We start from the raw sequence: 16075 nt of genomic DNA on the forward strand, positions 1-16075 counted from the left end.
GATGTGCGACTTCCACACAGAGAGTTACATCTGTATTCCGTGGATCTCTTTGCTAGCCTTATTTTTGTGGAATCTCAGAACAGATATTTCGGATCCCTTTGAATACTATAGGGCCAAAGGAAATATCCTCCGATAAAAAAGAGAAAGAAGCTTTCTGAGAAACTTCTTTGTGTTCTTTGAAATCATCTCACAGAGTTACAGCTTTCCCCTCAAGAAGACTTTCGCTAAGACATTTCTTCTTTAATTGGCAAAGTGATATTTGGAAGCCCATAGAGGGCTATGGTGAAAACGGAAATATCCACAGATGAAATCTGGAAAGAAGCTTTCTGAGAAACTGCTTAGTTTTCTGTTAATTCATCTCACAGAGTTACATCCGTATTTCGTGGATCTCTTTGCTAGCCTTATTTCTGTGGAATCTGAGAACAGATATTTCGGATCCCTTTGAAGACTATAGGGCCAAAGGAAATATCCTCCGATAACAAAGAGAAAGAAGCTTTCTGAGAAACTTCTTTGTATTCTATGAAATCATCTCACAGAGTTATAGGTTTCCCCTGAAGAAGCCTTTCGCTAAGACAGTTCTTGTGGAATTGGCAATGTGATATTTGGAAGCCAATAGAGGGCTATGGTGAAAAAGGAAATATCCTCAGATGAAATCTGGAAAGAAGCTTTCTGAGAAACTGCTTAGTGTTCTGTTAATTCATCTCACAGAGTTACATCTGTATTTTGTGGATCTCTTTGCTGGCCTTATTTCTCTGGAATCTGAGAACAGATATTTCGGAATCCTTTGAAGACTACAGGGCAAAAGGAAATATCCTCCGATAACAAAGAGAAAGATGCTTTCTGAGAAACTTCTTTGTGTTCTGTGAAATCATCTCACAGAGTTACAGCTTTCCACTCAAGAAGCCTTTCGCTAAGACAGTTCTTGTGGAATTGGCAAAGTTATATTTGGAAGCCCATAGAGGGCTATGGTGAAAAAGGAAATATCCTCACATGAAATCTGGAAAGAAGCTTTCTGAGAAACTGCTCTGTGATGTGTGACTTCCGCTCACAGAGTTACATCTGTATCTCGTGGATCTCTTTGCTAGCCTTAATTCTGTGGAATCTGAGAACAGATATTTTGGATCCCTTTGAAGACTATAGGGCCAAAGGAAATATCCTCCGATAACAAAGAGAAAGAAGCTTTCTGAGAAACTTCTTTGTTTTCTGTGAAATCATCTCCCAGAGTAACAGCTTCCAACTCAAAAGCCTTTCGCTAAGACAGTTCTTGTGGAATTGGCAAAGTGATATTTGGAAGCCCATAGAGGGCTATGGTGAAAAAGGAAATATCCTAAGATGAAATCTGGAAAGAAGCTTTCTGAGAAACTTCTTTGTGTTCTTTGAAATCATTTCACAGAGTTACAGCTTTCCCCTCAGGAAGCCTTTCGCTAAGACAGTTCTTGTTTAATTGACAAAGTGATATTTGGAAGCCCATAGAGGGCTATGGTGAAAAAGGAAATATCCTAAGATGAAATCTGGAAAGAAGCTTTCTGAGAAACTGCTCTGAGATGTGTGACTTCCACTCACAGAGTTACATCTGAATTTCGTGGAACTCTTTGCTAGCCTTATTTCTGTGGAACAGCTATCTCGGATCCTTTGAAGACTATAGGGCCAAAGGAAATATCCTCCGATAACAAAGAGAAAGAAGCTTCCTGAGAAACTTCTTTGTGTTCTGTGAAATCATCTCACAGAGTTACAGCTTTCCACTCAAGGAGCCTTTTTCTAAGACAGTACTTGTGGAATTTGCAAAGTTATATTTGGATGCCCTTAGAGGGCTATGGTGAAAAAGGAAATATCCTCCGATGAAATCTGGAAAGAAGCTTTCTGAGAAACTGCTTAGTTTTCTGTTAATTCATCTCACAGAGTTACACCTGTATTTCGTGGATCTCTTTACTAGCCTTATTTCTGTGGAATCTGAGAACAGATATTTCGGATCCCTTTGAAGACTATAGGGCCAAAGGAAATATCCTCCGATAACAAAGACAAAGAAGCTTTCTGAGAAACTTCTTTGTGTTCTGTGAAATCATCTCACAGAGATACAGCTTTCCCCTCAAGAAGCCTTAAGCTAACACAGTTCTTGTGGAATTGGCAATGTGATATTTGGAAGCCCATAGAGGGCTATGGTGAAAAAGGAAATATCCTCAGATGAAATCTGGAAAGAAGCTTTCTGAGAAACTGCTCTGTGATGTGTGACTTCCACTCACAGACGTACATCTGTATTTCGTGGATTTCTTTGCTAGCCTTATTTCTGTGGAATCTGAGAACAGATATTTCGGATCCCTTTGAAGACTATAGGGCCAAAGGAAATATCCGCCGATATCAAAGAGAAAGAAGCTTTCTGAGAAACTTCTTTGTGTTCTGTGAAATCATCTCACAGAGTTACAGCTTTCCCCTCAAAAAGCCTTTCGCTAAGACAGTTCTTGTGGAATTGGAAAAGTGATATTTGGAAGCCCATAGAGGGCTATGTTGAAAAAAGAATTATCCTCAGATGAAATCTGGAAAGAAGTTTTCTGAGAAACTGCTCTGTGATGTGTGACTTCCACTCACAGAGTTACATCTGTGTTTCGTGGATCATTGCTAGCCTTATTTCTGTGGAATCTGAGAACAGATATTTCGGATCCCTTTGAAGACTATAGGGCCAAAGGAAATATCCTCCGATAACAAAGAGAAAGAAGCTTTCTGAGAAACTTCTTTGTGTTCTGTGAAATCATCTCACAGAGTTACAGCTTTCCCCTCAAGAAGCCTTTCGCTAAGACAGTTCTTGTGGAATTGGCAAAGTGATATTTGGAAGCCCTTAGAGGTCTAGGGGAAAAAGGAAATATCCTCAGATGAAATCTGGAAAGAAGCTTTCTGAGAAAGTGCTCTGTGATGTGTGACTTCCACTCACAGAGTTACATCTGAATTTCTTGGAACTCTTTGCTAGCCTTATTTCTGTGGAATCTGAGAACAGATATTTCGGATCCCTTTGAAGACTATAGGGCCAAAGGAAATATCCTCCGAAAAGAAAGAGAAAGAAGCTTCCTGAGAAACTTCTTTGTGTTCTTTGAAATCATCTCACAGAGTTGCAGCTTTCCACTCAAGAAGAATTTTTCTAAGACAGTTCTTGTGGAATTGGCAAAGTGATATTTGGAAGCCCATAGAGGGCTATGGTGAAAAAGGAAATATCCTCCGATGAAATCTGGAAAGAAGCTTTCTGAGAAAGTGCTTAGTGTTCTGTTAATTCATCTCACAGAGTTACATCTGTATTTCGTGGATCTCTTTGCTAGCCTTATTTCTGTGGAATCTGGGAACCGATATTTCGGATCCCTTTGAAGACTATAGGGCCAAAGGAAATATCCTCCGATAACAAAGAGAAAGAAGCTTTCTGATACACTTCTTTGTGTTCTGTGAAATCATCTCAAAGAGTTAGAGCTTTCCGCTGAAGTAGCCTTTCGCCAAGACAGTTCTTGTGTAATTGGCAAAGTGATATTTGGAAGCCCATAGAGGGCTATGGTGAAAAAAGAATTATCCTCAGATGAAATCTGGAAAGAAGTTTTCTGAGAAACTACTCTGTGATGTGTGACTTCCACTCACAGAGTTACATCTGTATTTCGTGGATCATTGCTAGCCTTATTTCTGTGGAATCTGAGAACAGATATTTCGGATCCCTTTTAAGACTATAGGGCTAAAGGAAATATCCTCTGATAACAAAGAGAAAGAAGCTTTCTGAGAAACTTCTTTGTGTTCTGTGAAATCATCTCACAGAGTTATAGCTTTCCCCTCAAGAAGACTTTCGCTAAGACACATCTTGTGGAACTGGCAAAGTGATATTTGGAAGCCCATAGAGGGCTACGGTGAAAAAGGAAATATCCTCAGATGAAATCTGAAAAGAAGCTTTCTGAGAAACTGCTCTGTGATGTGCGACTTCCACACAGAGAGTTACATCTGTATTCCGTGGATCTCTTTGCTAGCCTTATTTTTGTGGAATCTCAGAACAGATATTTCGGATCCCTTTGAATACTATAGGGCCAAAGGAAATATCCTCCGATAACAAAGAGAAAGAAGCTTTCTGAGAAACTTCTTTGTGTTCTTTGAAATCATCTCACAGAGTTACAGCTTTCCCCTCAAGAAGACTTTCGCTAAGACATTTCTTCTTTAATTGGCAAAGTGATATTTGGAAGCCCATAGAGGGCTATGGTGAAAACGGAAATATCCACAGATGAAATCTGGAAAGAAGCTTTCTGAGAAACTGCTTAGTTTTCTGTTAATTCATCTCACAGAGTTACATCCGTATTTCGTGGATCTCTTTGCTAGCCTTATTTCTGTGGAATCTGAGAACAGATATTTCGGATCCCTTTGAAGACTATAGGGCCAAAGGAAATATCCTCCGATAACAAAGAGAAAGAAGCTTTCTGAGAAACTTCTTTATATTCTATGAAATCATCTCACAGAGTTATAGGTTTCCCCTCAAGAAGCCTTTCGCTAAGACAGTTCTTGTGGAATTGGCAATGTGATATTTGGAAGCCAATAGAGGGCTATGGTGAAAAAGGAAATATCCTCAGATGAAATCTGGAAAGAAGCTTTCTGAGAAACTGCTTAGTGTTCTGTTAATTCATCTCACAGAGTTACATCTGTATTTTGTGGATCTCTTTGCTGGCCTTATTTCTCTGGAATCTGAGAACAGATATTTCGGAATCCTTTGAAGACTATAGGGCAAAAGGAAATATCCTCCGATAACAAAGAGAAAGATGCTTTCTGAGAAACTTCTTTGTGTTCTGTGAAATCATCTCACAGAGTTACAGCTTTCCACTCAAGAAGCCTTTCGCTAAGACAGTTCTTGTGGAATTGGCAAAGTTATATTTGGAAGCCCATGGAGGGCTATGGTGAAAAAGGAAATATCCTCACATGAAATCTGGAAAGAAGCTTTCTGAGAAACTGCTCTGTGATGTGTGACTTCCGCTCACAGAGTTACATCTGTATCTCGTGGATCTCTTTGCTAGCCTTAATTCTGTGGAATCTGAGAACAGATATTTTGGATCCCTTTGAAGACTATAGGGCCAAAGGAAATATCCTCCGATAACAAAGAGAAAGAAGCTTTCTGAGAAACTTCTTTGTTTTCTGTGAAATCATCTCCCAGAGTAACAGCTTCCAACTCAAAAGCCTTTCGCTAAGACAGTTCTTGTGGAATTGGCAAAGTGATATTTGGAAGCCCATAGAGGGCTATGGTGAAAAAGGAAATATCCTCCGATGAAATCTGGAAAGAAGCTTTCTGAGAAAGTGCTTAGTGTTCTGTTAATTCATCTCACAGAGTTACATCTGTATTTCGTGGATCTCTTTGCTAGCCTTATTTCTGTGGAATCTGGGAACAGATATTTCAGATCCCTTTGAGGACTATAGGGCCAAAGGAAATATCCTCCGATAACAAAGAGAAAGAAGCTTTCTGATACACTTCTTTGTGTTCTGTGAAATCATCTCAAAGAGTTAGAGCTTTCCGCTGAAGTAGCCTTTCGCCAAGAAAGTTCTTGTGTAATTGGCAAAGTGATATTTGGAAGCCCATAGAGGGCTATGGTGAAAAAGGAAATATTCGCAGACGAAAACTGGGAAGAAGCCTTCTGAGAAACTGATCTGTGATGTGTGACTTCCACTCACAGAGTTACATCTGTATTTCGTGGATCTCTTTGCTAGCCTTATTTCTGTGGAATCTGAGAACAGATATTTCGGATCCCTTTGAAGACTAGGGCCAAAGGAAATATCCTCCGATAACAAAGAGAAAGAAGCTTTCTGAGAAACTTCTTTGTGTTCTGTGAAATCATCTCACAGAGTTACAGCTTTCCCCTCAAGAATCCTTTGGCTAAGACAGTTCTTGTGGAATTGGCAAAGTGATATTTGGAAGCCCTTAGAGGGCTATGGGGAAAAAGGAAATATCCTCAGATGAAATCTGGAAAGAAGTTTCTGAGAAACTGCTCTGTGATGTGTGACTTCCACTCACAGAGTTACATCTGAATTTCGTGGAACTCTTTGCTAGCCTTATTTCTGTGGAATCTGAGAACAGATATTTCGGATCCCTTAGAAGACTATAGGGCCAAAGGAAATATCCTCCGATAACAAAGAGAAAGAAGCTTCCTGAGAAACTTCTTTGTGTTCTGCGAAATCATCTCACAGAGTTACAGCTTTCCATTCAAGAAGCCTTTTTCTAAGACAGTTCTTGTGGAATTGGAAAAGTTATATTTGGAAACCCATAGAGGGCTATGGTGAAAAAGGAAATATCCTCCGATGAAATCTGGAAAGAACCTTTCTGAGAAACTGCTTTGTTTTCTGTTAATTCATCTCACAGAGTTACATCTGTATTTCGTGGATCTCTTTGCTAGCCTTATTTCTGTGGAATCTGAGAACAGATATTTCGGATCCCTTTGAAGACTAGGGCCAAAGGAAATATCCTCCGATAAAAAAGAGAAAGAAGCTTTTTGAGAAACTTCTTTGTGTTCTGTGAAATCATCTCACAGAGTTACAGCTTTCCCCTCAAGAAGCCTTTCGCTAAGACAGTTCTTGTGGAATTGGCAAAGTGATATTTGGAAGCCCTTAGAGGGCTATGGGAAAAAGGAAATATCCTCAGATGAAATCTGGAAAGAAGCTTTCTGAGAAACTGCTCTGTGATGTGTGACTTCCACTCACAGAGTTACATCTGTATTTCGTCGATCACTTTGCTAGCCTTATTTCTGTGGAATCTGAGAACAGATATTTCGGATCCCTTTGAAGACTAGGGCCAAAGGAAATATCCTCCGATAACAAAGAGAAAGAAGATTTCTGAGAAACTTCTTTGTGTTCTGTGAAATCATCTCACAGAGTTACAGCTTTCCCCTCAAGAAGCCTTTCGCTAAGACAGTTCTTGTGGAATTCGCAAAGTGATATTTGGAAGCCCTTAGAGGGCTAAGGGGAAAAAGGAAATATCCTCAGATGAAATCTGGAAAGAAGCTTTCTGAGAAACTGCTCTGTGATGTGTGACTTCCACACACAGAGTTACATCTGAATTTCGTGGAACTCTTTGCTAGCCTTATTTCTGTGGAACAGATATCTCGGATCCTTTGAAGACTATAGGGCCAAAGGAAATATCCTCCGATAACAAAGAGAAAGAAGCTTCCTGAGAAACTTCTTTGTGTTCTGTGAAATCATCTCACAGAGTTACAGCTTTCCACTCAAGGAGCCTTTTTCTAAGACAGTACTTGTGGAATTTGCAAAGTTATATTTGGAAGCCCTTAGAGGGCTATGGGGAAAAAGGAAATATCCTCAGATGAAATCTGGAAAGAAGTTTCTGAGAAACTGCTCTGTGATGTGTGACTTCCACTCACAGAGTTACATCTGAATTTCGTGGAACTCTTTGCTAGCCTTATTTCTGTGGAATCTGAGAACAGATATTTCGGATCCCTTAGAAGACTATAGGGCCAAAGGAAATATCCTCCGATAACAAAGAGAAAGAAGCTTCCTGAGAAACTTCTTTGTGTTCTGCGAAATCATCTCACAGAGTTACAGCTTTCCATTCAAGAAGCCTTTTTCTAAGACAGTTCTTGTGGAATTGGCAAAGTTATATTTGGAAACCCATAGAGGGCTATGGTGAAAAAGGAAATATCCTCCGATGAAATCTGGAAAGAACCTTTCTGAGAAACTGCTTTGTTTTCTGTTAATTCATCTCACAGAGTTACATCTGTATTTCGTGGATCTCTTTGCTAGCCTTATTTCTGTGGAATCTGAGAACAGATATTTCGGATCCCTTTGAAGACTAGGGCCAAAGGAAATATCCTCCGATAAAAAAGAGAAAGAAGCTTTTTGAGAAACTTCTTTGTGTTCTGTGAAATCATCTCACAGAGATACAGCTTTCCCCTCAAGAAGCCTTTCGCTAAGACAGTTCTTGTGGAATTGGCAAAGTGATATTTGGAAGCCCATAGAGGGCTATGGGAAAAAGGTAATATCCTCAGATGAAATCTGGAAAGAAGCTTTCTGAGAAACTGCTCTGTGATGTGTGACTTCCACTCACAGAGTTACATCTGTATTTCGTGGATCTCTTTGCTAGCCTTATTTCTGTGGAATCTGAGAACAGATATTTCGGATCCCTTTGAAGACTAGGGCCAAAGGAAATATCCTCCGATAACAAAGAGAAAGAAGCTTTCTGAGAAACTTCTTTGTGTTCTGTGAAATCATCTCACAGAGTTACAGCTTTCCCCTCAAGAAGCCTTTCGCTAAGACAGTTCTTGTGGAATTGGCAAAGTGATATTTGGAAGCCCTTAGAGGGCTATGGGGAAAAAGGAAATATCCTCAGATGAAATCTGGAAAGAAGCTTTCTGAGAAACTGCTCTGTGATGTGTGACTTCCACTCACAGAGTTACATCTGAATTTCGTGGAACTCTTTGCTAGCCTTATTTCTGTGGAACAGATATCTCGGATCCTTTGAAGACTATAGGGCCAAAGGAAATATCCTCCGATAACAAAGAGAAAGAAGCTTCCTGAGAAACTTCTTTGTGTTCTGTGAAATCATCTCACAGAGTTACAGCTTTCCACTCAAGGAGCCTTTTTCTAAGACAGTACTTGTGGAATTTGCAAAGTTATATTTGGAAGCCCTTAGAGGGCTATGGTGAAAAAGGAAATATCCTCCGATGAAATCTGGAAAGAAGCTTTCTGAGAAACTGCTTAGTTTTCTGTTAATTCATCTCACAGAGTTACACCTGTATTTCGTGGATCTCTTTACTAGCCTTATTTCTGTGGAATCTGAGAACAGATATTTCGGATCCCTTTGAAGACTATAGGGCCAAAGGAAATATCCTCCGATAACAAAGACAAAGAAGCTTTCTGAGAAACTTCTTTGTGTTCTGTGAAATCATCTCACAGAGATACAGCTTTCCCCTCAAGAAGCCTTTCGCTAAGACAGTTCTTGTGGAATTGGCAATGTGATATTTGGAAGCCCATAGAGGGCTATGGTGAAAAAGGAAATATCCTCAGATGAAATCTGGAAAGAAGCTTTCTGAGAAACTGCTCTGTGATGTGTGACTTCCACTCACCGACGTACATCTGTATTTCGTTGATTTCTTTGCTAGCCTTATTTCTGTGGAATCTGAGAACAGATATTTCGGATCCCTTTGAAGACTATAGGGCCAAAGGAAATATCCGCCGATATCAAAGAGAAAGAAGCTTTCTGAGAAACTTCTTTGTGTTCTGTGAAATCATCTCACAGAGTTACAGCTTTCCCCTCAAGAAGCCTTTCGCTAAGACAGTTCTTGTGGAATTGGCAAAGTGATATTTGGAAGCCCTTAGAGGGCTATGGGAAAAAGGAAATATCCTCAGATGAAATCTGGAAAGAAGCTTTCTGAGAAACTGCTCTGTGATGTGTGACTTCCACTCACAGAGTTACATCTGTATTTCGTGGATCTCTTTGCTAGCCTTATTTCTGTGGAATCTGAGAACAGATATTTCGGATCCCTTTGAAGAGTATAGGGCTAAAGGAAATATCCTCCGATATCAAAGAGAAAGAAGCTTTCTGAGAAATTGCTTTGTGTTCTGTGAAATCATCTCACAGAGTTACAGCTTTCCCCTCAAAAAGCCTTTCGCTAAGACAGTTCTTGTGGAATTGGCAAAGTGATATTTGGAAGCCCATAGAGGGCTATGGTGAAAAAAGAATTATCCTCAGATGAAATCTGGAAAGAAGTTTTCTGAGAAACTGCTCTGTGATGTGTGACTTCCACTCACAGAATTACATCTGTATTTCGTGGATCATTGCTAGCCTTATTTCTGTGGAATCTGAGAACAGATATTTCGGTGCCCTTTTAAGACTATACGGCTAAAGGAAATATCCTCCGATAACAAAGAGAAAGAAGCTTTCTGAGAAACTTCTTTGTGTTCTGTGAAATCATCTCACCGAGTTACAGCTTTCCTCTCAAGAAGACTTTCGCTAATACACATCTTGTTGAATTGGCATAGTGATATTTGGAAGCCCATTGAGGGCTATGGCTAAAAACGATATATCCTCAGATGAAATCTGGAAAGAAGCTTTCTGAGAAACTGCTCTGTGATGTGTGACTTCCACTCACAGAGTTACATCTGAATTTCGTGGATCTCTTTGCTAGCCTTATTTCTGTGGAATCTGAGAACAGATATTTCGGATCCCTTTGAAGACTATAGGGCCAAAGGAAATATCCTCCGATAACAAAGAGAAAGAAGCTTCCTGAGAAACGTCTTTGTGTTCTGTGAAATCATCTCACAGAGTTACAGCTTTCCTCTCAAGAGGCTTTTTCTAACACAGTTCTTGTGGAATTGGCAAAGTTATATTTTGAAGCCCATAGAGGGCTATGGTGAAAAAGGAAATATCCTCCGATGAAATCTGGAAAGAAGCTTTCTGAGAAAGTGCTTAGTGTTCTGTTAGTTCATCTCACAGAGTTACATCTGTATTTCGTGGGTCTCTTTGCTAGCCTTATTTCTGTGGAATCTCAGAACAGATATTTCGGATCCCTTTGAAGACTATAGGACCAAAGGAAATATCCTCCAATAACAAAGACAAAGAAGCTTTCTGAGAAACTTCTTTGTGTTCTGTGAAATCATCTCACAGAGTTACAGCTTTCCCCTCAAGAAGCCTTTCGCTAAGACAGTTCTTGTGGAATTGGCAAAGTGATATTTGGAAGCCCCTAGAGGGCTATGGTGAAAAAGGAAATATCCTCAGATGAAATCTGGAAAGAAGCTTTCTGAGAAACTGCTCTGAGATGTGTGACTTCCACTCACAGAGTTACATCTGTATTTCGTGGATCTCTTTGCTAGCCTTATTTCTGTGGAATCTGAGAACAGATAGTTCGGATCCCTTTGAAGACTATAGGGCCAAAGGAAATATCCTCCGATAACAAAGAGAAAGAAGCTTTCTGAGAAACTTCTTTGTGTTCTGTGAAATCATCTCACAGAGTTACAGCTTTCCCCTCAAGAAGCCTTTCGCTAAGACAGTTCTTGTGGAATTGGCAAAGTGATATTTGGAAGCCCATAGAGGTCTAGGTTGAAAAAGGAAATATCCTCAGATGAAATCTGGAAAGAAGCTTCCTGAGAAACTGCTCTGTGATGTGTGACTTCCACTCACAGAGTTACATCTGTATTTCGTGGATCTCTTTGCTAGCCTTGTTTCTGTGGAATCTGGGAACAGATATTTCGGATCCCTTTGAAGACTATAGGGCCAAAGGAAATATCCTCCGATAACAAAGACAAAGAAGCTTTCTGAGAAACTTCTTTGTGTTCTGTGAAATCATCTCAAAGAGTTAGAGCTTTCCGCTCAAGAAGCCTTTCGCCAAGACAGTTCTTGTGGAATTGGCAAAGTGATATTTGGAAGCCCATAGAGGGCTACGGTGAAAAAGGAAATATCCTCAGATGAAATCTGGAAAGAAGCTTTCTGAGAAACTGCTCTGTGATGTGTGACTTCCACTCACAGAGTTACATCTCTATTTCGTGGATCTCTTTGCTAGCCTTATTTCTGTGGAATCTGAGAACAGATATTTCGGATCCTTTTGAAGACTATAGGGCCAAAGGAAATATCCTCCGATAACAAAGAGAAAGAAGCTTTCTGAGAAACTTCTTTGTGTTCTGAGAAAACATCTCACAGAGTTACAGCTTTCCCCTCAAGAAGCCTTTCGCTAAGACAATTCTTGTGGAATTGGCAAAGTGATATCTGGAAGCCCGTAGAGGGATACGGTGAAAAAGGAAATATTCGCAGATGAAACCTGGGAAGAAGCTTTCTGAGAAACTGCTCTGTGATGTGTGACTTCCACTCACAGAGTTACATCTGTATTTCGTGGATCTCTTTGCTAGCCTTATTTCTGTGGAATCTGAGAACAGATATTTCGGATCCCTTTGAAGACTAGGGCCAAAGGAAATATCCTCCGATAACGAAGAGAAAGAAGTTTTCTGAGAAACTTCTTAGTGTTCTGTGAAATCATCTCACAGAGTTATAGCTTTCCCCTCAAGAATCCTTTCGCTAACACAGTTCTTGTGGAATTGGCAAAGTGATATTTGGAAGCACTTAGAGGGCTATGGGGAAAAAGGAAATATCCTCAGATGAAATCTGGAAAGAAGATTTCTGAGAAACTGCTCTGTGATGTGTGACTTCCACTCACAGAGTTACATCTGAATTTCGTGGTACTCTTTGCTAGCCTTATTTCTGTGGAATCTGAGAACAGATATTTCGGATCCCTTTGAAGACTATAGGGCCAAAGGAAATATCCTCCGATAACAAAGAGAAAGAAGCTTTCTGAGAAACTTCTTTGTGTTCTGTGAAATCATCTCACAGAGTTACAGCTTTCCCCTCAAGAAGCCTTTCGCTAAGACAGTTCTTGTGGAATTGGCAAAGTGATATCTGGAAGCCCATAGAGGGCTATGGTGAAAAAGGAATTATTCGCAGGTGAAAACTGGGAAGAAGCTTTCTGAGAAACTGCTCTGTGATGTGTGACTTCCACTCACAGAGTTACATGTGTACTTCGTGGATCTCTTTGCTAGCCTTATTTCTGTGGAATCTGAGAACAGATATTTCAGATCCCTTTGTAGACTAGGGCCAAAGGAAATATCCTCCGATAACAAAGAGAAAGAAGCTTTCTGAGAAACTTCTTTGTGTTCTGTGAAATCATCTCACAGAGTTACAGCTTTCCCCTCAAGAATCCTTTCGCTAAGACAGTTCTTGTGGTATTGGCAAAGTGATATTTGGAAGCCCTTAGAGGGCTATGGGGAAAAAGGAAATATCCTCAGATGAAATCTGGAAAGAAGGTTTCTGTGAAACTGCTCTGTGATGTGTGACTTCCACTCACAGAGTTACATCTGTATTTCGTGGATCTCTTTGCTAACCTTATTTCTGTGGAATCTGGGAACAGATATTTCGGATCCCTTTGAAGACTATAGGGCCAAAGGAAATATCCTCCGATAACAAAGACAAAGAAACTTTCTGAGAAACTTCTTTGTGTTCTGTGAAATCATCTCACAGAATTAGATCTTTCCCCTCAAGAAGCCTTTCACTAAGACAGTTCTTGTGGAATTGGCAAAGTGATATTTGGAAGCCCATAGTGGGCAATGGTGAAAAAGGAAATATCCTCAGATGAAATCTGGAAGGAAGCTTTCTGAGAAACTGCTCTGTGATGTGTGACTTCCACTCACAGAGTTACATCTCTATTTCGTGGATCTCTTTGCTAGCCTTATTTCTGTGGCATCTGAGAACAGATATTTCGGATCCCTTTGAAGACTATAGGGCCAAGGGAAATATCCTCCGATAACAAAGAGAAAGAAGCTTTCTGAGAAACTTCTTTGTGTTCTTTGAAATCATCTCACAGAGTTACAGCTTTCCCCTCAAGAAGCCTTTCGCTAAGACAGTTATTGTGGAATTGGCAAAGTGATATCTGGAAGCCCATAGAGGGCTATGGTGAAAAAGGAAATATTCTCAGATGAAAACTGGGAAGAAGCTTTCTGAGAAACTGCATAGTTTTCTGTTAATTCATCTCACAGAGTTACACCTGTATTTCGTGGATCTCTTTGCTAGCCTTATTTCTGTGGAATCTGAGAACAGATATTTCGGATCCCTTTGAAGACTAGAGGGCCAAAGGAAATATCCTCCGATATCAAAGAGAAAGAAGCTTTCTGAGAAACTTCTTTGTGTTCTGTGAAATCATCTCACAGAGTTACAGCTTTCCCCTCAAAAAGCCTTTCGCTAAGACAGTTCTTGTGGAATTGGCAATGTGACATTTGGAAGCCCATAGAGGGCTAAGGTGAAAAAAGAATTATCCTCAGATGAAATCTGGAAAGAAGTTTTCTGAGAAACTGCTCTGTGATGTGTGACTTCCACTCACAGAGTTACATCTGTATTTCGTGGATCATTGCTAGCCTTATTTCTGTGGAATCTGAGAACAGATATTTCGGATCCCTTTGAAGACTATAGGGATAAAGGAAATATCCTCTAATAACAAAGAGAAGGAAGCTTTCTGAGAAACTTCTTTGTGTTCTGTGAAATCATCTCACAGTTACAGCTTTCCCCTCAAGAAGACTTTCGCTAAGACAGTTCTTGTGGAATTGGCAAAGTGATATTTGGAAGCCCATAGAGGGCTACGTTGAAAAAGGAAATATCCTCAGATGAAATCTGGAAAGAAGCTTTCTGAGAAACTGCTCTGTGATGTGCGACTTCCACTCAGAGAGTTACATCTGTATTTCGTGGATCTCTTTGCTAGCCTTATTTCTGTGGAATCTGAGAACAGATAGTTCGGATCCCTTTGAAGATTATAGGGCCAAAGGAAATATCCTCCGATAACAAAGAGAAAGAAGCTTTCTGAGAAACTTCTTTGTGTTCTGTGAAATCATCTCACAGAGTTACAGCTTTCCCCTCAAGAAGCCTTTCGCTAAGACAGTTCTTGAGGAATAGGCAAAGTGATATTTGGAAGCCCTTAGAGGGCTATGGCTAAAAAGGAAATATCCTCACATGAAATCTGGAAAGAAGCTTTCTGAGAAACTGCTCTGTGATGTGTGACTTCCACTCACAGAGTTACATCTGAATTTCGTGGATCTCTTTGCTAGCCTTATTTCTGTGGAATCTGAGAACAGATATTTCAGATCCCTTTGAAGACTATAGGGCCAAAGGAAATATCCTCCGATAACAAAGAGAAAGAAGCTTTCTGAGAAACTTCTTTGTATTCTATGAAATCATCTCACAGAGTTATAGCTTTCCCCTCAAGAAGCCTTTCGCTAAGACAGTTCTTGTGGAATTGGCAATGTGATATTTGGAAGCCAATAGAGGGCTATGGTGAAAAAGGAAATATCCTCAGATGAAATCTGGAAAGAAGCTTTCTGAGAAACTGCTTAGTGTTCTGTTAATTCAACTCACAGTGTTACATCTGTATTTTATGGATCTCTTTGCTGGCCTTATTTCTGTGGAATCTGAGAACAGATATTTCGGATCCCTTTGAAGACTATAGGGCCAAAGGAAATATCCTCCGATAACAAAGAGAAAGAAGCTTTCTGAGAAACTTCTTTGTGTTCTGTGAAATCATCTCACAGAGTTACAGCTTTCCCCTCAAGAAGCCTTTCGCTAAGACAGTTCTTGTGGAATTGGCAAAGTGATATTTGGAAGCCCATAGAGGGCTATGGTGAAAAAGGAAATATCCTCAGATGAAATCTGGAAAGAAGCTTTCTGAGAAACAGCTCTGTGATGAGTGACTTCCACTCACAGACTTACATCTGTATTTCGTGGATCTCTTTGCTAGCCTTATTTCTGTGGAATCTGAGAACAGATATTTCGGATCCCTTTGAAGACTATAGGGCCAAAGGAAATATCCTCCGATATCAAAGAGAAAGAAGCTTTCTGAGAAACTTCTTTGTGTTCTGTGAAATCATCTCACAGAGTTACAGCTTTCCCCTCAAAAAGCCTTTCGCTAAGACAGTTCTTGTGGCATTGGCAAAGTGATATTTGGAAGCCCATAGAGGGCTAAGGTGAAAAAAGAATTATCCTCAGATGAAATCTGGAAAGAAGTTTTCTGAGAAACTGCTCTGTGATGTGTGACTTCCACTCACAGAGTTACATCTGTATTTCGTGGATCTCTTTGCTAGCCTTATTTTTGTGGAATCTCAGAACAGATATTTCGGATCCCTTTGAAGACTATAGGGCCAAAGGAAATATCCTCCGATAACAAAGAGAAAGAAGCTTTCTGAGAAACTTCTTTGTGTTCTTTGAAATCATCTCACAGAGTTGCAGCTTTCCCCTCAAGAAGCCTTTCGCTAAGACAGTTCTTGTTTAATTGGCAAAGTGATATTTGGAAGCCCATAGTGGGCTATGGTGAAAAAGGAAATATCCTCACATGAAATCTGGAAAGAAGCTTTCTGAGAAACTGCTCTGAGATGTGTGACTTCCACTCACAGAGTTACATCTGTATTTCGTGGATCTCTTTGCTAGCCTTATTTCTGTGGAATCTGAGAACAGATAGTTCGGATACCTTTGAAGACTATAGGGCCAAAGGAAATATCCTCCGATAACAAAGAGAAAGAAGCTTTCTGAGAAACATCTTTGTGTTCTGTGAAATCA

Source organism: Macaca mulatta, chromosome X (assembly GCF_049350105.2).
Source record: "Macaca mulatta isolate MMU2019108-1 chromosome X, T2T-MMU8v2.0, whole genome shotgun sequence".
NCBI lineage: Eukaryota > Metazoa > Chordata > Mammalia > Primates > Cercopithecidae > Macaca > Macaca mulatta.